Below are 23,914 nucleotides of genomic sequence, written 5' to 3'. Positions count from 1 at the left end.
CATTCACTGCTCACTTTCTCTGCATTATGTGTCTCTGTCAAACGGCTGCATTGAACAGAGACAAAGGAGCACAGTAGATCTCAGGCTTCAGATGGATTGTGGGTATTGTGAAGTGTGTAGATTTGCATTGCGTGGGTGTGTGTGTGTGCATTGTGAGTGTATTGTATACGTACTGTAGCGTATCACCATAGTGGACTCCAGCACAGACCTACAGGCCACAGTGGACGTGGTGTTAATGAACGCCTCCAGACTTTTATCAACAGTTTGTCAGAGTTAGAGGAAAAACAGCAGAGGTTCAAGTGTTGATGTGGAAGTTCAGACTTTGACCGTCAACAGATGACAGAGAAAAATCATTTCTGAGTGTTTGACAGATGTGGAGAATTATCTTCACATAACATAAATGTATAAAAACAGTATTTATCCCAGAAAAACACAAACTGATTTAATCCCGAGGTGTCACTGCTATTAACACCAAACAAAAAGTCTTAACAGACCCTTTAAAAAGTATTTTCTTTCACTGATTTTTTTTCTGTGTTTATGTCAGTTTCTGAAAACAAAGTCAAGTTGACATTCAGCACTTGTCTTGAAGTGTTTATGTTCAGTTGGATTTAGATCATGAAACAGGGATCATATACACAACACATCTGCTGAGCCTCGGTTAGTGATAGAGCCAACTTACATCTGTGGTTCCTGAGCAGGAAGATCCAAAACCCCATTAATCACAGGGAATATTAATCTAATGAAGAAGCTCTGTCTATATACACACACACACACACACACACACACACACACACACACACACACACACACACACACACACACACACACACACACACACACACACACACACACATCTGCGTAACACATGGCTCTTTAGTGGAGAAGCAGCTCTTTGACCTTTGACCTTACCCCCATCAGCAGCCATTAACACGGCCTGTTAATGACCTCTGTGTGTCGATATGTGATTTAACTGATGAGGATATTGTAGGTCAAAGACTGCTGCCCACATTACTCAAACATTTGAAGAGATTTCAGATTAAGACGATTTCTTAAAGACAAACCCTCTCAGCAGTGTTTTCACATTATCTTAGGTTCTTCAATTAACCTAAAATCTAGAAACATCCATGTTGCAGGTCAGGCTATATGGACACCATCCTCTAAGATGAAGTATTGAAACAACTATTCATGATTTGGTCGTACCTTTTTTTATTTTATTATCATCATTATTATTTTATTTTATTTTTTATATTATATTTTTGTAATTTTATTTTTTAATTTTATTTTTTTAAACTTTTTTTTTATTTTATTTATTTATTTATTTATTTATTTGTTTATTTAATTATTTATTTTGTGGGGGCAGTAACTGGAATTGTGATATTGCTGAATATTTTACTGTTAACATTAAGTTTGTTTATAAAGTTTGAAGTTCTGAATAACAAAACAGGTTATTTCTTTTATTTTAAAAAAGGGCAACAAAAAAGATTTTGAAACAAAAGCAAAGAATAACAATGAATATGCATGTGTTTAAATGTCTGGATTATTATAGTTAATAAAAATGTGTTGGGGCTGCACAGTGGCGCATCGGGTAGCGCTGCAGCCTCACAGCAAGTAGGAAAATAAAAACAAGGCATTACTTAAAACAATAACTAGCTAAAAATGTTACAGAACCTAATGGTTAACATAACCTAGGGGTTAACAGAACCTAATAAAAATAAGATAAATTTATCGAGCAAATGTCTTTAGATTTTGTCTTGTCTTGTCAATCTGTCTCATACATAAACTCATTATTTCAAACAGACCTAACACCAGAAGTGCTGGCAAGCTGTCAACACTCCTGATTTGGGAGGAAGTCTCCCACTTTGTATCTGCTTATTTGACAATTTGGGAATGATGTGTTGTTTTCTGTCTCATTACTGTTCAGTAACAGTTGAAAAACTCATCAGTGAGCTGCGCTGTGGCTCTGGGTGACGTCTTTCTTTGTTACATGTTCAGTTCATTTTCACTGAATCACACATTCACAGTTTTGCTGCCCCAAATGTTCACCAGAGCACCAAATGTGGATTAATCTGCAGATGGAATAATCCCAAACAAACACACCATTCCCCTCTTTCTTAAAAATCAAAAAAACAAATTTTTAAATACAATAATTAAAATACCAAAGAAACAACTTTTCTTCTATGGATGAAACCAGCTGAGATATTTGCTCTTTGCCCGTGAGTTTTATCCATAAAAGTTAAAAATGTACTCTGTTAATCTAAAGTTGAATAAGGTAAAACTACCATAAATATCATATTCACGTCCATATATTCTAACTTATTGAGGATCAGCAGCTTTGGGTTGTTTGTGACGCATGTTTAGATTAAAAATCTGTTTCAATCTCTGTTATGTTTTCTGTAAGGAGGTAACCTCAGACACAATGATCCTTAAAACTCAAAGCTCAAAACTATACCAGTGCAAACAAAAGCCAAAAGAAAAAAATAAATCATGCACGTTTGTGTGTTTTCCCTCCATTTTTTCACTTTAAATGTCTTTACCCTATAAGAAAACACCTAAGATCTGCCTCGCTGTGTCTCAGACTTTATCAACACTCTGCCCTTTTTCTCTCTTTCTCTGCTGTGTTCAGGTCACATTCATCAGGTTTCTCTTTTTTTAACCTGAGTTTGTGTGTGTTTGTGACAAACCACACCCTTCCACTGCAGCTCTAAGGTGTCAGCTCCTCTCATATCAGGTGGCAGACTGCGAACACTGTTATTGATCCAGCGATGGGTTAACTGTGATCAATGGAGCTGTGACAGCAGTGGGAAAGAGCTGCAGGGCGACCGCAGCGGGCCGTCTGCTCGTCCTTTGTGGGCGCGTTCAGGTGTGTCAGCTTCAGGACGAAGGAGAGCTTTTGTTGCTAACACTCCTCACCTACCTGACAGACACAGTCAGTCAGCTACAGGAAGACTCTGAGCGGTGACAGATGGGATATACGGTGGGAAGAGGCCTGAAGGCACGCAGCTTTGGTTACACTCAGACAGGTTGCAGCAGACACAGAGGATCAGATTAAAACTCACCAATAGATGGAGGCTTTTCAGGCGAGAAACTACAGCCTGATCGAAACCGATCGATCATAATTTATTCAAAGACCTAAACCCCATGGGAAATACTGTTTGTTATCCCTATTTCGTTCCACATCATGTGTGACTTTTATGAGACAATATAAGCAAATAAAACCTTCTTCCTGAAACTCTGCTGATGGAATAAACTATTTCACAAGAAATTAAAACAACTATTAAACAAAAGCTGCAAATTAACTCAATATTTTAGAATAATATCACTAGAAAATTTTAGAGAACAACTAAGGGAATGGAAAACATGGATAGCTTTGGACATAACTCTTAAAATTATTGTGGTGTAATCAAAGGTGGAGATGGGGAAAAGAAACAGATCAAAGCCAAATCTAAGACACTTCTCTGTTGCCCCCTGGAGGCTGGACCCTTCATTACACTTTAAATACAGAAGTTGATGGAAGACACTCCTGCTGTTTTTACAGCATTCCCTCATAAAGTCAAGAATTTAAACCCAAAGTTTAATTTTTAGAAATAAAATAAAAAGTTAAAACAATGAACTTTCAATAGAGAAACAGATATTAGGTGTCATTTTTCTCTTATTTGAAGAAAGTAAGGTGATTGACAGGTCAAACAGAGGAGAAATATCTTTAAACCAGTTCAGTATTTACAACTCATTCATAAGAATCTACTGTAGCCTTAAGGATTCTGTGATATAAGTTTGTTAGAAGCATCTTTCGAAGACAAATGACGCATTATAGTAATGATCCACACAGGATGTAACACTCACAAGCTTTGTTTCTGTTACATTTTTTGCAAAATAAAAACAAAATCTCTGAAGTTTCAATAAAGCACAAATGTGCTTTGCTGGTGTTTCCACTACAACTCGCACTCAACTTATAAATGATAATACGTAACCTCCGTCCAGACACTGCAGGAATTTCACGAGAAAGGTGTTTCCATTGCACTTTTGTGATCAACTTCACTATAAAAACTTCTGAAAAAACACATTATGAGAGTGTAAAAACTTTTAAGCAAAATTTAGGAGGTTTTTCTAAACGTTCCATTAACATTTTTTATTGTGATATCTAAGTTTTGTGCAATTCTAGGCGTAATGGAAACAGGACATCCGATGTCATGAAGTCTTAACATCAGGACTTGTGTTTTCCTTAAGTAAAACCTCTAAACTCAGCTTAGAGTAGACAATGGTCAGTCTTATAAAAGGCTGAATGTGCTGCAGGGTTTCCCTTCAGAGTCTGGACGTGTCGAATGGAATAAGAAACAATTTTGTTGGACTACACAGACAGGAAGTCAGCAGAAGCTTTAAATGTGTTAGGACGACATGATGTGCAAACTGATTTGGATCATGACCCAGTGCTACAGTCTGAGCTCCCTGCTGAGTCGTAATGAGTGACTATTGCTTGAAGTCACACAGGGAGGCCAAAGAGAACAAAGAGACAGTGACGAGCTGAGAGAAGAACAGATTTTCTCTCAGCTGAAGGTGATAAAAGTGGACGGAGCGGCTTATAGATTAACCATGCAGCCTTTGTAATGAGGCTCATTTCCTCTGCACGGCCACAGCATCTGCTTCCTCCTCATAGCCAGGAGCTGTCTTCAGTCATCACTGACACACACACACACACACACACACACACACACACACACACACACACACACACACACACACACACACACACACACACGAACACAGATGAAAGAAAAAGATACAAGTGACACTAAAGGACCTGATGCCAGTGAGGAATGAAGGATAAGGGCTTACACAGATTTGACCCTCTTCATTTTTCAGCTGCACACCTGTCACACGGTGCGTTCACAGTCCAGCTCTGTTACTCCAGCTGTCTGACAGAAGCCACTGCTAAAACTTGCACATTTAGATACAAAGCTGAGGTAACTTTCAGGCGGTTGTGTCGTAGATTTTTGCCAGCAGGCTAAAATCTGTCTCAGCTCCACCTCTCCACAGTCAGCTCATGTTAGCAAACCCAACACGCTGTCGACCATTATGAGGCATCGGGTTCTCCATCAGCGCAACCGAGGCTACATCCATACTTCATACAGACAGACTGTGATGCATGATTAGAGTTAGATGATACAAAACCTCAGACTGAAGCTGTATTTACATTCGCTCAGTGGAGTGGGACGTATGTGTGAACAGTTTTTAATTTCATAGAAGTCTATTAAAGAATTTTCCAATAAAATCACCAACGAAAACAAAGATGACGCAAGCAGTCCGGTTTAGATCAGTACGGTTTGGTACAGGTTGGCACGGTTAACTATGGTCCTGTTTGCGTTTCCACAGCCAACTGTGCCTCCTTATGGTAGGGGGTGTGTAAGGTGGATACTGATAGCTGCATTGGTTAAATAATGACGAGACACAGTGGACCCCGCTAATAAATCCAATGAAGAAGAAAAACGTGACACGGTAAACAAAGAGCAACCATGGGAGACATCCACTAATTTTTCTTCTTTGTGATTTCCATGTGGCTCTTTGTTACAAAGCACTATCAAGTTTTGTTTCAGAAAAGACTGTGTGCCACGAGGAGAAATACAGCCGCTGTCGCCTGGTAGGTGACGATTCTTTCGACCAATTAACGGTCTGCAGTGTTGTAGCTCCACCTTCCAAGATCGGAACAGTTTAGTCTGGCACCCCTACGGAAGGGTCCAAAAAAGTGAGGTGGCTCGTCTGGGTTATTTGGGGATCTGTCCCTGGATTAGTCAGTGGAAAGGCCGTAAAATGTGTGCTGTGCCAAAACAAACTGAGCTGAACTGCTTGGCTGAAACGGAGCTTAAATGTCAAACAGTTCACCATGAACATGTTCCTTCAGTCATCGTCTAGTAAATGAAAATAAAACGCACGTTCACTAGTTTTAACATCAGTAAGTCATTTCATCTCCTCATCCTGTCTTTATTACGGAAAAACAGGTTGTTGAGGACCATTTATCATCATTGTTTATGCCAATGAAATTAAAGCTGCTACAGAGCCTGTGAGTAACTGAATCATGGGACAGGTGGACGACCATGAACAGCGACACAGAACACGATGTGTTGAAACATCTGAGGTTGAAGAGAAATGGTTTTCAATACAAGAACAATGACAGTGTCTGCAGATCAGATGTGACATTGGTAAAAGCAAAAATGCTCATCAGAGTTTTATATATTTTAGTTAGTCCATGGTCTAATGCATGTTCACTGCAACTGCCACCAAGCAGCCCTGAATCCAAAGAAGGAAGACTCCACAGTGTCAGGGACAAATTTAAGGAGCACACTTCTGGAAACTTCCTACAGTGCATGTGTGAAAGAGGATTGGGTTTACAGAAAAAACTAGCATATAATCATAAATAAAGTCACGATGAAGACAAGAAATGAGAAAACAAATGTTTTAGCAGACATCAAAGTCAATCAGAGGACTCCTGTTTAGTATGCGTGTGGAGCTCTGTAGAAAGTTATCAGAGGAGAGTTTCTTCTACTTTTTGTCCTTATCACAGCTGAAAAGGCCATGTGTCACTGCTGCACTTCATGCATATGCATGGCCGACTGTTGTCATGCTGCAAGGCACGCACAAACACCCTCACAGACGCAGAAACAGAGGAGGAGACGACGGAGGAACACGTGCAGAAAGTGCCGCAAAACTGTCAGGATTCCTCCACGTTAAACAGAAGTTAAACAGAAGTTAAACTGTAGCTTCATGAGTGAAAGTCATTACTAAGAGACAACACACAATCTTCACTTTTTTTCTGAAGAATAAGTGAATTACAGACTTTCAGAAAGTGAAAAATAAATCTTGTATACAGAGTCTACATGTGAATGATACCAATAATAGTCTGAGTGGTTTAGGAAAAAGAGTAATCCACATGAAAATAAAGACATGGAAATAAGTCAGGCCTTCACTTGGTAATCACCCAGATAAATTGAATCCAGACATCAGTTTCTCCACATACAGAGGATCAGATCTGCTGACTGTTCCAATCTGAACCTCACAGCAGCTACATTTAGAAAGCCGCCTGAGGAGGAGCTGTTGGAAAATCTTCAGTGTGAATCGACTGAGCAGAGAGGTGACCTTTGTCTTCTATCTCTCCTCATCACTCGTCTCTTCGTCTCCTCCAGCGTTACTCTGAGACATGAAGCCAAAACTGGAGGATCTAAAAACAGGTCTGGTCTAGTCAGAGAGTTTCATCTCTGATATGATGCTGTTTGACAGACGGAGGGAATAGTTCAGATCTTTAGCCTCGATAATCTCATTACAACACAGTGACACAAATGAGACATGATACATCAGCTTTCTTTAGCTCTGAGGAAATTTACATGTTGGTAGATTCAAACTGCAAAGACTTTGGCCACTTCTTTCTGCAAACCTCCAGGCTGCTATATGTTCACTTAAAGGCACAGAATAGAAACAGCAGGGCTCTACACTAACTTTTCCACTGGTAGCGCTGGTGCTACCAACTTTCCCTGTTACTCACACCAGCACATATCTGGTCACAGCTTTTTTGCACGCTGATGAATAGGTTATAGTTATCCTATGAAGTAAAGATTGACAGGGACTTTTTTTTTTGCTATTTCACTTTAGGTATGAAGCTTATGTGACCATTTAGGTTGCAGTCTTGAGCCCTGAATAGAATTATTAGACACTATCTAGCCGTCAGATTGTAGATTACAACGTTCCTTTTCTCATCCCTCTTTAGGGAAGTGATGGTGGCCTCTGAGAAGGGATGGGTACCTTTCACATTTGAAACGATACGGTACCTGACCGGAACCTGGTAGTCGGTGTCAGTATTCATCTGTACCAATTTTCGGTACTTTTGTGTTTCTGTGGCAAAACATACCAATTTGTTTAATAATAAAATGTAAATTCTTTTAACATATTTATTCTTTAGTATGTAAGCCTGTAATGCTGTGTCCAGCACGGATAATTGCCTACTCTTCCAGTCCCTCATAATCACAAGGATCCATTTAGGTATAGGGATGGGAACTGACTTAGGTACTTTTATAGGTACCGACAGAAGTCTGTCAAAAGTACCGGGTACCGATCCACATAAGATCAAAAGGTACCATGTTTAGGTACCTAAATGCCTCCTTGTGAATGTGAGGGAGTGGAAGAGCAGGTGATTTTTCATGTTGGACATGAATACAGCATTGCAAGGTTCTTGAGGAATAAATATGTTGAGTTTAAAAATGTTTATATTTTGCTATTAAGCAAATTGATATTTTTTACCACAGATACACAATAAAAGTACCGCAAATTGGTACCGTTGAGTACCAATACTGATTGCTAGGTACTGGGCATTGGTACTCAATCATTTCAAATGTGAAAGGTACCCATCCCTATTTAGGTACCTAAACATGGTATTTTTCGATACTGTGTGAATCGGTACCCAGTACTTTCGACAGAATTCAGGCAGTACCTATAAAAGTACCTAATTCTGTACCCATCCCTACCTCTTAGGAAAAGACTCTGCTGTGATGTTTAAGTTTGATCCTACTTTTGTCAAATTTTCCTTTTTAGTAAAACTAAAATGATAAACAAAAGTCTTTATCAGTTCCATCCTTTTCCATTAGTTAGTAGGAAGACGAGAACCATACTGTCCAAGTAAAACACAGAAAAACTGAAATCCAAACAACTGTTTACTTCTCATTTCTATTAGAAAAAAACTTTATTAGATTTAATTTGAGGCACATTCACCAGACATGTTCAGAAAATGTCTAATTTAGGATATTAAAAGACAAAATGAGACACAATCACTTGTAGAGGGAACAAAAATCTGCCAATCAGATAAGAAAATTGTACCTGTTTTGTTTTGTTTTTTTACTTTTTAAGAAAGATGACAATAACAGAAACTAGACAAGTACATTTGTGAATTTTCTTTTAACTATTTATGACCATTTCTGGTGTCATTTTAATTTTCAATATCTTAAAAAACGTCTTTTTTTTTTTTTTTTTTTACTTGTTAGGTGAACATGACTCAAAAATACAAACATACTTGCTTAATTTTAGTTATTGTAGTTGGAAGGTGTTTCTCTTGTCTATGCTGATGTTTAATTTACCCTGACAAGCAAAGATTTTTACTAATATGACTTCTTACAAAGTTTGGTTTAATTACAGCCATTAGTTAATTGATTGATTTGAGGAAGATAATGACTGTCCTCCAGCAGCAGTCAAAACTAGTGGTGGCAGACTTTTTCAACCCAAAGACAAACGATGGTTCTGCATTTTGATTTACAGAAATGAATGATGCTAAAGAGTTCGGTAGAGGTTGTGTTGCCCTCAGTAAGATTGCTCTGCCACATGAACTGCATCTATCTTTTATCTTCTGCCTTGGTTAAATATCTTCTTTACTCTTTCACACACATAGCTAACTCCACGAGCAACTGAGCAACCTGCTAGAGATTTAATTTCATCAAGATGACTAAGGTGTGTTTGTGATTTAACCACAGATATAATATGACCGTGTAAATACAACACCTGAAGAACCAGAATGTGATCCCCATCCCTCTTAAGATCCCAGAAAGTGTTTTCAGGACTTTTCCTTCCTCAGACCCGTGAAGCTCTAGCAGATGTCTGCTCTCCATGAGGACGTGGTTAAGTGGCAGATTTTTATTATTTTTCTGTGGCTGTGTTTTGTGAACTGTTAGAACAAAAGCAGCTTTAATCACACAGTCCAAGAGGAGTCGTTTTGTCAGACACTCCTCCCTGTTTTCGCGCCATCCAGCCGGTGGTCTCAGTGGAAACCGGGGCCTGGAGCAGTACCAGACTCTCCCCTCCTTCTCTCCCTCTGTTCTCTCCATCCTCTGTTTATCCTCTCCACCTGGCAGTCAGCCAGACACCGCTGTGCCACCGGCCTTCGCTCCAGACACTCACAATCTTTGTTTTTACTGCTCCCATCCTTCCAGCTTCATGCCTCCTCCTCCTCCCTCTCTCCTCTCTCCTCCATCTCTCCTCCATCCCTCCTCTTATCTCTCCCCCTGCCTCTGTTCTGCTTCTCTCATCCCTCTGTGCCCTCTGAGGAAACAGAAGCTGGAGGTTTAAAAATAGAAGCTGCTGAAAAGGAAAAATTGATGGACACTTGAAGAAGCAGCACAGGTAACCTGAGAGAAACCGCAGACCAATGGGAGATGGAAGGAAAAAGGTTTGCCATCGACGCACAGCCGCGGGGAGCGGGGGGATGGTGCATGCAGGAGGGAAGAATCAGAAAGATAGAGGTGAAGCTGCACCTGTCTGGACATCAGGAGTGTTCCTGTTTTGCTCTAATATTTTAGTATAAATAAAGCCTGAACAGCCATCTTTTAATCTGTACAAAAACAGAACTTCATAACTCTTTTTTCTCAACTTTTATAGAAAGGCGCAAAAATACTTGACTATAAAAAGCTACCTAAGTTGCAACATTTGGGTGTTGAATTGATCATTTATAGGGGTTGGAGTCACCGCAATGGCTCAAGATACAATTAAAATACCACACGATTTAATGATACAACACCATTAGTTTACGATACAATACGACTTGATAAGATATGATTCAATACAACAAGATTAGACAGGTTAAAAAATGATGCAATACACTACGTTACACTAGGCATGACCCAACACAACATCATACAAGACCATTTGATACTGTACGACATGCCGTGATACAATACAACATGACACAAGGTGACACAAAAACAACACAAATAACATAATATACGATACTACAAAAACTGGGGCTGGGGCGACATGCTTTTCTCCAGATTCGGTTCTTGAAAGACTTGTGGCTGATTCGATTTAAGTGCGATAATTCCGGTTCTTTGGATTTTAAAGTCCTTTGCACACCAGACGTGTATTTTTCGAGCAAATATTTCGCATGTTATTTTTTTTTTTTTAAATCGACTGTTTTTCAATGCAAGCTTTCACACCAGCAGCGTTCTTTCACTGAGTGAAATTGCAGCTTTCATTTTTTTGGTCCTAGGTTGATTTTTCCAAAGTTTCACTTGCGACAAATACACATCCAACCAATTAAAATGCTCGTTGTTGACAAGTCCCAAACTAAAAAATTCAACTTTGACTGTGTTCGTGTCCCAGCACCCAGTTCTTCACAGCAAAAGACAGAAAAACCACGAAGACGATTACAAAGACATCATTTGGAGGAGAATAGCTGCAGACAATTGATATGATGCCTCAAATTTTTTTCTCAATTTCATGCCATTTATTCCTGTTGCTTTAGTCCACTTTTTTTTAAACACCAGACCATGAGAAAAAAAGTGATGATGATGTCTACGGACTATATAAACCATCATTTCTAGGCAACCCTAACCGTCATCTTCTGGAAATTGACTTGTACCTCAAACTTAAGTTTTAGACTATGAACAATAACAAACAAACAAAAAAATAGTCCTTTTTATCAAATCCTTAAAGATTGCCTTTTGCTCCCAGAGGCTTTTACAGCATCATCAGATGATGTTTTAAGACGTTTATGAATTTACAGAGTTAAACCTGTAAACAACACTCTGCACACAGAGCAATGTGTTGGTTGTGTATTAAAATAAGGAGGAGTTTGTGAAAGGTTTTCTTAAAATGCTGCTCTGTTGTGATGGATTGTTGAGCACATGGTGAACTGTTTGGCTTTGATTTGTTCCTCTGCAGTAATTCAAAGAATAATTTGTTATTTAAAATCAGCAAACTAAAAATAATTAATTATGGAGAGGTTTTCATAGAGAAGCATCCAGCTCCATCCTGTTGTCTGACAGAGACCGCTCCCAGCTCTCTGTCTGCGCCTCTGGCAGACTCAGACTGGATGCTGACCTGTGGTTCAGACTACATCTGCACACAGGTGAAACATTAAAACTCAAGAGGACGCCTGCTCTGAAACCTACGCCAGGTTAGCAACACACACATACACACACATACCTGAACAGACACAACATGCCAAGTGATCACAGTGATGCCAGTGGGCTTCCCTAATCCAGAATTAACTCACCCATCACTGGGCACCGCCCCATTTTACCCACAATCCACCTGGGCTGGCTGAGTCCCATCTGCACTGGCGGCTCTGTTTGGCTGAGTGTGAGCCAGGAGAGGGATCACTGGGAAAGCAGCCATATGGCTCCTGCTGCTGCCGTATACTACACGACGTACACACTGTGATCTGCTCTCTGACTAATAAAGGTTTTCAAAGACTCTCCTTCATTTTGGTGCCAGTGTTACATATCTACTAATTTTTTTGATGTGTTTAGTTTATCTTCCTGTAAAGAGCTGAACAGCTCCTCAAACAGCGAGAACCCCACCAGAGGACAGGGCCTCGGATTCAGCATTCAGGCTCACAGGTTTAATATTCAGTAGCAGGGCTGTGTTGACTTAGAATAGCTGTGTGTACATACAACGGGTCAGGCAAACACTAAAACTATCACAAAAGTGTAAGATAAGGATGTTTTTCTGCTATTTATAAGCTGCTCCTGATGCAATATCAATTGAGCAATATTTGGTTTCTCAGTTTAGTATTTATAAATGTGTAGGTCTTGCACACTTCATGATAAGACAGAATATTAAGTTAATATTTTACTGCTGCTGCAATAATGTCTTTTTTCATAGGTAAGGAAGGATACTTCTGCAGAGTGACAGAGCTTTAGATACTTTTCCAAATTAACTTTATAACCTTAGCTCTGAACCATGTCTGGTCAACTTTCTCCAATTCTCAAACGTAAACTGAACTGCTGTTTAACGTTTGTTTAACATGTCTCTATTGGAATGACAGCTTTGCAGATGGGTTATGTCAAAACTAGAATATTTCTTTCCTCCTCTCTAAACACTAGAATCACATGTTTTGCAAGCAGCAATCATTTCATCCACTGAAACATTTTTTCTTTTATTTAAAGACACTTCACACTGTCAATGCCATTTTTAATCTCTCATCAGCCTGTTGTGGCCATGCTTGTTCTTCCTTTCTACATGTGAAACCACCACCACATACCACCACCTGCTGTTTCTGAACTTATCTACAACTTAGTTTCTTATAAAACCTTTGTTGGCTTGACATGAGCCAAAAATCGTCTTGACAAGGTTTAAAAGTTGTCTAAAGTATATTTCCTACGGACACAATCTGCGGGTAAGTCTTCCCTGACACCCCCTGTACCAGGAGTTGTCACACATTGAAACAGTATTTACTGTTATGCATAAATTTAGACGTGACATACCAACAGAAAGCTAAGAAACTCAACAACATGCTTATACAAACCCTCTTTTATGACCATCAAACAAAGTTAAACAACATGCTATCAAAAACAGCAGGGAGCTAAAGAAGTGAGGCAGGCATACAAGAAAAATGTGAACACAAGGGTGTCCCATCATGTAAATTAGATTAATAAAAATAAAATTAGCCTATTTAGTCTTTTAAATTAAAAAAAGACAAGGAACAGACCTGATATATGAGACAGGTAACTCTAAATTGCTTCTGCTGTGATCTGGCACTATATGGAAAATAAAAATAACTTGACTTCCAGGAGTGTGGGTGTTTCCATTGAGGGGACTGACCACCCTCCCTTTATAATGGTAGGAGAAACACAATGGTTCACAGCATGCTCTTGCTGCAAAGCTGCATCTATAGTCACACAGCTGCTTACACTTCTGGTGAACTATCACAAGTGTTACCTTGATTTTGATACCAAGATGAAGCACTGAGCTTGTAATTTCAGAGATGTACCTCGAAACAAGGCTCAGAGAAGAACAGGTTAAACTGTGGCAAACATAATCTGTTTCCTTGAAGGTTATTGCTGAGACCAGGATACCTTCATCATTTGGATGGCGCTGAAACAGCCAGAAAAGCATCAAAATTTAAAAACTCCTGGATTATTTTGATGTTTCATGGCTGACCTCTTTTGTCTTTCAGTGTCAAGCCAGATATTTGCTCTTGCTGTGAACGTCTGAGATGTTTTTTTTTTCTTTTTCTTACTGTTTGTTAATACTTGTGGAAAAAACTGTTTCATCAAAGACTCAGACAAACACAACAGATGTTTTTTTAAATACAAATTAAGGCCATGTTTAAGTCTAGTCGTAATGGCCCAACCGTATGCAAATCCAAACTTGTCCCCAGAATGTAGGACAAAGTGGCAGTTGGCGGTTGCACATGTTGTATGTTACCACACTGACATCTGCTGGACAAAACCCTGAACTACATCAGTGTTGAATTAAAAAAACCCTAAAGAGAGCTTAACGTTTCAAAGAGAGGCTTATGAGAAATTATTACTGGATTTTAGACACTTAGAGAGTTCATATCCACAGGACCTCTCTCTTCTTCTCCGTTCTTTATCACAAAGTAAAAAAACGTTATCATGTAAAACACTCTTAATATTAAGTCATAGTTCAAAGATTCACTTTAAAATCACTGGTGTAACTTTTTCTTCTCTGCAGCATCAGATTATTTTTAGTCTCCCCTGAGCTTCTCTTCACCTAAAGCTGTCAGACTGTGTTCCCATTAGCACACTTTTTCAATCATCATTTTCTTTTGGACACCTTCACATTCACACTGAAGCCCAAACTGCTCAAGTAACAGAAAACTTAATTAAACCAAGACCCAAAACACCTTATTAAAAGAAAACTAGCTAACTAAAAGCCAAATCTAACAATCAGCAGTTACTAGGATAAGCTTGAGTCAGGACAACACTGGAGTCTCACTGCATTGTATTAGGTCACATAAGCACCAACTCAACAAGTCGGCATGTCACAGCAGCTTTGCGTACACATCACAGAGTGCATTTCCTTTAAAGAAAAGTGGGTCTTGTCTCCCTAGGGTGACTCACAAAATTCTGACATGTTTGTCTTTGTTTTTTTTCTCCAGGTTCGCTCTGCTTCCTCTCCTGTCATTCATGAGCGATTCAGTCAAACTGCTGACACCTGACACCACAGGGTCAGATTTCAAAGTGAAGAAAACACACACACAAGGTCCTGCAGCTGGATACGTGCGTGGTGCATTTCAAAGTGTGTCATGTTCATCTTTCATACAGAAGCAAACCAAGCATGAAGGCACTGCTGGCACATGGCACAAACCCACCAGAGCCCACCTCAGAAAACATCGCTGCAGGTCGCAGAAACACTGAAGATGCTCCGACCGCCCTGACATCTTTAATTCATGGTGGAAAAACATATTACATTCAGAAGCAGAGCAGACCGAGGTAGATGAAGATCTGTAGCTCCCTGAGAGCTGTGGCCCATTTTCAGTATGGAAGTAATACCAGACGTCAGGGCAGAAGGGGATTCATCTGTTTAACATACTTATTACAGTGTGCTGCTGTGTTTGTCATTTACACACTGGATGCTCTTCTTTTATGACAGTTTATCTTTTGACTCTTTTGACTGCCTCATCTATTCTGTTTGGGAATCTTTGATGAGATTCGTGCAAACATTGTTCAGCATCAGATGGAGACGTTGAAGTATTTGCATTTCTGTTTTGCATTCATTGTAAATGGATGTGGTTGCATCCATTTTACCACGAGTGGCCACACGCTTGTGCACTGCTAAATCAACCTTGAGGGGAAATTCAGGGCAGAGTATCCTGCCTGAGGACACCCTGACAATGAGATCAAACAGTCTTTCAACAACAGGAGGACCATCTCTACCTCCTGAGCCACAAATGTCTACTACTACTTGTCAACTGTATCCAAATTCAGGGATTAGATCCTCTGTAAGACAGAGATGATGGTAAACGGTTCTTCAGGACCAGAAATTCAGGCTGAACCTGAACTTTTTCAGCAAGTGAAAATGATTTTGCACTCCTTTAGTGCTAAGAACAGCTATGAACTGACAGGTACACAGTAACTTGGGGCCTATATAGCTTACTTTATATAATGTATTAATTATGACATTAAAATGAATCTTGTTCTAAATTATGTGTATGTTTACATTATCTGTGAGGCGTACAAAAAAACCAAAGTATATCTAGTAATGTCTCACAAATAAATGAAGATAAATTAAGAATCAAGGATAAGAAAATAGTCATAAAAACTTTCACAGCAAAATCCAGATCCTGATCCTGCCATGAAAAAGATCCTGACAAATTTTCCCCATATCATCCCCTAATAGTGAACATTTTTCCTTAAGAAGAAGCAGAGTTTTCTGATTTTACACAGCACAAAACACTGCAGAAAACAGACCACTTAATATCTGTATCAAGAGACGATAAAGGGACGGGTGAGGTTTGATTTCTCAAGTCTTTTTAAGCGTTAATTGAGTGGCTCCTCAGTGAAATAGCTCTCTCTTCCTTATCTTGTTTCTTCTTTTTTAATCTTGTGTTAGTGTATTTCAAGCTGGTCATTACTTTTTATGACTTATTTGTTGGCCATGGTCTCCAAATTGTTTACACTTGCAGCTGTCTTTTTACTGCGTTTGTTCCTCTGTGTGTTCAGGGATCCTACACTTAACCATGGTTGTTTTGTTTCCACATGAGATCAGCTGTAAGCAGCTCATAGCATGTGGATGCAAACTGGTGCCAGGCCCAATGTTCACCACAAGCTGGAGGCAAGGGCAATGTGTTGGCGCTATGGTGCTACCTAAGAAAAGGCAACATCGACCTGTCCTTCCATCCATCGTTATGGGGAGTGTGAGGTCAATCTTCAATAAAATGGGCAAGCTAGCGGTGCTAACCCAGCACCAGAGGGAACACTGACAGTGTAACATCATGCTATTCACAGAGTTCAAAAATCGCATTAGAGGACACAAGACTAGATTAAAGTTATAAAATGCAGGAATAACCACTGAATTACAAGTGAGCATTACAGAATTTAAGACCAGATGATAAATGTGCAAAGTCATGGCAACTTAACCCCGTTAAGGCGTTCTTATACCTGCATAGAGGAGATGAGGCAGACTGCAGGCTGAGGTAACCCCACAAAGCAGCCTAGACACTGGTGTTGGTGGTGAAGGATGCAGGGTGTGATGACACATGGACATCTGAAGAGCTAAACCTAGACCCTGATCATAAAGAGGAGAGGTGAAAGGGTTGAAGGAGGGTCAGATGGGGTGGAGAGGAGCACAGATTCAAAGTTTGAAAGCTGCAGGATGATTGCCTGATATATGTTGTGGTAAACCCTGTCAGGTGATAACTTTAAAGAGTAACGATCAGATGTGGAGTGGAGCAGATAAAAAAAAAATGATAGAGAAGTACAGAGTGAATGCTGAATGGATAAGACTGGCTTTGCTCGGCCACATGCCTCACAGATGGAAGATAGTCGTCCAGAAGAACATTTAGACTCGTGATTCATTTCCTCTTAATTTTGGGATCAAATTTTGGCTGCAGCCGCCCTGCACGCTGTGTGTCTGGCCACACGGTTCGCTGACTAACATCAGACAGATCTACAAAAATATGGTGGAAATCCCTGAGAAACAGGGGATTAAAAGTCCAGAAATTTTGTCACAAGTGTGCGTAGACAACAGAGCCTCACCTTATGTAACCATACAGATTCTATCTTTAGTCCTCTTCCCTCCTACATGTCCACTTTTTCAAACCCCACACCTGCCATCATGCTGAACATTTTAATCCCAGAACAAAGCTAAGATGACAACATCTGTGTTGTGTTTTCACACACACTGCTCAAAGTCCCTTAACAACCCTTGAAGGCACCAAACAGCTGCTTCACAGGTACAGCAGCACTTTCTGCTCATCACATCTTTTAGTTTTAAGGAGACAAGGAGCAAACCTTCCTCACAGTAAAAAAAAATAAAAGGCTCAGTTATATCTATATAAGAGGCAACACAACATCAGTTCATCCCAATGCATGCACAAACTACTGATCTGAGGATGATTGCTTCGAATCCTTCAGAAAACAATCCCTCACATTTTACAGCCAGTAGCTGTTTGGTTGAGACAGATTCTTTTTGTAGTTATGTGGCGCTACTGTTGAAACGACGATCAAACTCTCTAAACTCAGTTTGTAGTTTAGTGTCCAGAAGGTGAAGAGACTTTCTGTTTAGTGTTACTCATTGCCCAGTGCTTTGGCATGTCAGTAACGTTAGCGATTCCTGGTTATTTATGTCCTACCAGTGCTCATCTACCAACTCCAACCTCACCAAGCAGAGCTAACGTAACCTCACTTTTCATTTTATTGATAGACTCTCAAGTTTGAACAGACCACTGCAGATTAACTGCTGCATGTGGGTTGGAATCAAGCGGCAACGTCCGGTCTTAGAATATAAGACAATGCGGAAGTGCTAAAATCTGATGTTTCTCGAGTGTCCGCTTGAGGCTGGCTCCGGAAGTACCGTAGGTCATGTACACACCAAGCTGAAAAAAGCTGTTTTCACAGCAGAGATTAACCCATTTACAGCCTGGTTCAAAAAAACATCTCCTGCCTGAATCGCTAATTTCACTATCGCACACACTGTGCAGGGGGTGAATTTTTTTCCAACTCAGCCGTTTGGAGGATATTGAAACCACAAGCTTGTCCAATCAGAGGCACAGCTCAGGTCACGGGACATGAGAGAAATAGGCAATTTGCTTTGGCCATCCAGAAACAAACGGGTGTCGACTACGTCCATTAATTATACAGTCTATGGTTGGAATGACCGTTATCACAAACTTAACTTGTGTTTTAGCCCGTGTTCTATCACTAAAAAATAAATTCAACAAACCTTTTTTTTCAAGAAAATTGACAGATTTTTTTTCTTGCTGCTAAATTTCGCTGGCTGGCGTGGTGTAGTCAAAGATTAACAAATTTTAAACATGAGTATTTTTAAGATGACTTAAAAGTTTTCACATCGCCTTCAAACATGAGGGATTTAAATATCTCAGCTTTGAACTTTGTTTTGTCACTTCTTCCAGTAGTTGAAGTGCTCTCATCAGCTCTGTTCTTGTCTCCATCAGAGATAGTTGTGGACCAGAACCTCCTCACGATATTCTCACATCTCTCTGCTGTCGGTCATTATTTCCCTGCTCTGTGTCCAGCCTGAGATGGGCACTAACCTTTTTCTCACAGTGTCAACAGGCAGAAGGAGAATGTGACAGACTAATTATTGGGGTTTTGACCAATCAGAGTCAAGTATGCGATGCAGCTGAGTAATAACTAAAATGGATAATTAACAAAAACATCAGATTTGAGAGTAATCCAGATAAATGAGTCGTGTGAAACGTGAACTCCATGTCTGCAGATGATCATGACGGAGCTGCTTCGTGTTTATTGCCTGCAGACAGCCTCACTGCACTGAATGCTTCATGACTTGGCCTGTTGTGTGAATACTGCTGAGCTGCCACTTTCACCTTTACAGTCCTCTACAGTCCTCAACTGCTGCTCACGCTCACTCCAGAACGAAATGACCGCTCTACACATCGTCTTCTTAGTTTAAGCCAGAATTCCTGACACCAAAAAAAAGAGACAATTATGTTTTCCTAAAGACTGCATGAGCTTAAACGTGTCCTTAAACTAAAACACTGATTAAATGTCTTCAGGAGATTAAAAACCTAATGAGAAAATTCAAATAAGCTTTTGTTTATCTCTAATCGTTGCACTGCAGATGGTTTTGTGCAAATAGATTTTTTGCATAATTGACATCTTTTAGTCAAGTTTCATTCAGTGATCAATAAAATCAATCAAGAGTTCAATTTGTGAATAAAGACTGTAAAAGTGAGAGCTAACTTTAAAAACTGATGTTTCATTCCCTGTCCTCTGCTGGGAAAATGAGCTCAACCCTTTCTCCTCCTGCTGTCCTGCAGGCTTTATGTTTAATCTCTTTGTTATTCAGCTGGGACACACACACTGAAACACACACATACACACACTCTTCCCATGGCTGGGAACATGCATTAGGCTCTCATTACACAAGTCAATAAGCAAACCCTTTGATACAGTTACACAGCCGCAGCAAAAATACTTTCAGAGCTTGAATAAGATCTGTGCAGGAAGTCACATGAAGTTTCAGAGGTACTGAAGGAGTATGTGGCCCCTAAACCTACACGTCAACCTGTTTGAAGCAGTACTCAACATTTTGACAAAGACCTCCAAAATATGTAACTGCACCGCATAAACCTCACCTCTTACCAGGTGCTTTTATCCAGTCAAAATGTCTCCTTGCACTCTCCATGAGCCACATTCACACGCCAGAGTCCAGGTAACACCTTACTTCAACATCCTACAAATAAAAACTGATGCCTGGATTACTTAAAGCTCCTGTGAGGAGATTTTAGCTGGACTGAAATCAACATTGATGCGTCTTCATGACCTATAAAAGCAACAAATATGACCAGGGAAAAATGGATGTCTTCTTTGTGTCGTCTTCACCCTCAGGTGGGGCATGGTGTCAGGTTAAGTGATGAACTGTTTTTCCCCTAATGACCTTTATCCTTTGGCATTTTCCTCACCAAAGATGGCCCATAAATAAAAAAAAACATTTGAATAATAACGATAGGAAGGTGAGATCCTTTTCTTTAAAAAAGTACATATATGTGGCAGCGTTATTCAACCAGCGGCCCGTGGGCCACATGTGGCCCGAAAGCAGCTGCCATGTGATTGAGACTTGTGTCTGATGAGAAAAACATCTTTCACCAACACTGACAAGTTCTTACAAAAATTCCAACATTATTACAAATTTTGACTGCAACACCGATATAACTATTGCAATTGTAGCAACTAACCCAAAATGCTTTGTGTCATTGAGCAGGTGCGTCTGAAAAGTTAACATTAGCAGTCCTACACAAGTGAAAATAGCATCGCCCTGTCTACCATAAAACAAAAAATCAGCAAGGAAAATCGTCAGTTTGATCCTACGTGAACCAGAAACTTTTTTACCACCAAGTCTAAAAACCAAACCAGTGTGTTTGCTCTGCAAAGAGTGTGATTACAATGTATCAAGACACCGCACTAAAAAACATGCAGTGCTTCGGCCAAGTGGTTTAGTGTGCACACCCAATGAGGGTAGCCTTCAAGCAGGTAGGTTCAAACCCAGCCTACAGCCTCTTCCCTGCATGTCAGTCTCACCCTGTTACCTGCTGTACCCACTGTCCTGTCCTGTCCTCTCAGATTTAAATTAAAAAAACGTGAAATTAGAGACCCATTACTTTTTGGTGTGGGGCGCCAAAATCATTGTTAACAAAAAGTTCCTCAAAGGATCTTTAAATTAAAACTGTTTGCTGCACGGGTAGCTGTTTTCCCTCAAAGAGAAATAACAGTGGCATCATATTTTGTATGAAATATCTGTAAATTTTCAGGTAAATGTGGCTTATACCAGGGGTAAGGACTAGACAAGACACTTAGTAAAAGGTGAGTTCTTGCTGTGTGCAGGTGATCACAAATATTAGAATGTAGAATTTCTATATGGACGTACCTGCAAAACTTTGGGGACATTATATGCAAAATCCATTTTGAAGGTGTTTTGATGTTAACTTGTTTTTTATTGCTGCTGTTTCACGACAAGAAAGCAAAGACTGTTTTTATCTCTACTTGTATTTCTGATATTTGTTTGCTACTAAACTTCTACTGCTCCATGGTGAGAGTGAAATGTGCTTTTTATCTGCGGTCTATTCATTTAGCAGTGATTGCACTGGTTGCAATCTATGTTATATTAACAGAGCATGGGTATATAGTTTCATATATCAGATCACAACCCAAGACAACACCTTATATGTACCTAAATCAGTGAAATTGATATTAAGAAAAAAAAAAGTATGAATGATGCAATCACTGAAAGAAGACAACCCTTGACTCTTTGTGTTAATAACACAGAGGTTGTACCCAAAGGTAAACAATAATAAATAAATGTGTAATTATTTTAATTACTAACAATCCTCAAATTAAGGTACATTTCAAACTAAAGAAGCAATATGAGAAATGTTTAGGAGACAAACCCTGCTTATGGCTCAGATTCACAGCCAGTTGAAACACACTTATGAGTGAATACAACACCTCCATAATGTATAAAAAAAACTCTATATGATAAGAAGAGAGTACATGATAAAGTAACATCTGTAAGGTCATAATGAGCTCACAAAGGGAAACCCCCTGAGGAGACAGGATGACTCCAACATATCAGACTATGAATCTTTATTTGAGCTTGTCACAGGCTACAGAGTGACTGTGTATGAATACCACCAGAAAAATGAAGCCATTCAGTCTCTGTTGATGATATAAGAGAATTAAGTCCCATCAAACACAACAAGGTCACCACTAACTGTGCTCATGCAGCTCAGTAACACACGGCAGGCAGCCATGTTAACAAACAAGACTTTCTTAGAGAAGTGTGTTTTCAGGTGTGTGTCTGTTGTCCTTTATGTGACATGATATGATGGTCTGTAAATGCTCCTGTTTTTTGGAGTCTCCTCCCTCACAGTGATGGGCTCTGATCCTCATCCAGCGCACAGACAGACCTGACTCACCCTGTGTGCAGCCCCAGGGCCTAACTAAACAACACCAACTTGACAGCCCTTTAAACGTCCCCGTTCACTCGTCCTCCGCAATGACACTTCTCCTCACACATCACACACACACAGGCCTCTGCAGATGCACACGGGAATCCCGGGCCCGATCATTTCTCCCGGACTTTGAGAGCTTTATCTGCGGTTTGCGCAGAGCAGCAAAAATCCCACGAAACCGCAGCATCATCCAGAAGATGCGCAGAGAGGCGGGGGCCCGTGTGCACCGGCTGCCCGGATAACACTGCAGAGACACGGGGCAGCACCGTCCCAGCCTCCTGCGCCGAACCGGTGCTGAAGCGACCCGCCCTGCTCTCATCCATCACCGGCCCGGTTCTTATCACCAGTCCGGTCCGGCCCAGTCAGAACCGGGACACCACCCGCTGCGTCAGTGTGATGGAGCTACAACTACAGAGCATCTCAGCAGAAAGTAGAAAGTGTCCGCTTACCTGCGCTGGTCGCCGCTCCTGTCCGAGCTGTTGCACCGGCCACCGTCAGCTCCGCAGCGGCATAAGAAACTATCCACCTCCGCTGTGCTGTCGGCGGTGCCGGACCTCTGACTCCGTGTCTCCTGTCAATGCGGTGCAGCGCTCCCTCTCTCTGATGGACTCTCTGCACTCTTCCCCTCCTTCAGCTGTTCTCTCTCCGGTCTGCAAGCGCGCATCCCCGGATGTTTCTGCGCGTGCACACGCTCATCACGTAACCAGGGGTTTAGCGTTCAGGTGGAGGATGCAACGCCTGCCCAACAAACGGAGACATACTTCAGTGTTGCAGTTTTTTCATTTCTTCCTGGAGTCTGTAACACACATGTCCACATCTATCATGTTATAACGAAAGAACTCAAACACCGGATTCGATATTTTACACTTCAATATTCTGACATCTGCACAACCTAAGGATAAAATCCTTCTCCCCATTTTTTTCCATTGGAGCGGCACACATTTTCAAAGACTGCTCTGCAAACCTGGACTGAGTTTAATTTTTGCTGCTCTTTATCTGTCTTCCATAATTTAGACCCACATGCCATCAAATCTCATGCAGATTTTACCTCGTCTGCCCTGCTGACCCAAAAATAGCTCTGAATTGGATTGTAGCTTCATCTTGAAATTGAAAAGCTGATGTTATGAGAGTGGATGTTTTGTAAGTTCAATGGTGGGGATGAGCACCAAAGCCTCCTCATAATTATTCTCATTATATTTTGTGAAAACACAGATGTTTTGTTTTCATCAGGCTGACACAACAGACTAACGTGGTTTATAACCTGTTAGACTATTTTTTAAGTCATGAATGGCACAGCACATGGTACAGTAGTATCATGTCATGTTTTATCATTTCTTTCCTTTTGTTAATGGGGCTATAGTTATACCAGTTTTATATGATTCTTTGTTTTTTATATCCTTTTTCTGTCCTTTAGTTGATTAACTGTGTTAATGTATTTCATTGTCCTTTTCCTTTTCTTGTTTGAGCTCCTTTCTTCTGTTGGGTTGGTAC

At 40.3% G+C, this 23,914-nt stretch overlaps 1 protein-coding gene across 19 annotated transcripts in view; it reads right to left on the bottom strand.

Annotated features, from left to right (window-relative positions):
* The window catches only part of nfasca (neurofascin homolog (chicken) a), a 166,478-nt gene extending 143,413 nt beyond the window's left edge, over window positions 1–23,065 (bottom strand). For all 19 annotated transcript variants that reach the window (XR_012598352.1, XM_074672800.1, XM_074672856.1 and 16 more), the window contains exon 1: window positions 22,873–23,065. The gene's annotated coding sequence lies outside the window, so the exon portion shown is untranslated. The remainder of the gene's footprint in view (window positions 1–22,872) is intronic.
* Between the last annotated feature and the right edge of the window lie 849 nt (window positions 23,066–23,914).

This window comes from Halichoeres trimaculatus, unplaced genomic scaffold (assembly GCF_033239565.1).
Source record: "Halichoeres trimaculatus isolate MK-OKI-2021-1 unplaced genomic scaffold, fHalTri1.1 fHalTri1_scaffold_1, whole genome shotgun sequence".
Lineage (NCBI taxonomy): Eukaryota > Metazoa > Chordata > Actinopteri > Labriformes > Labridae > Halichoeres > Halichoeres trimaculatus.
Note: the sequence above shows the minus strand (reverse complement) of the source record. Positions and strands in the feature narration are given on the sequence as shown.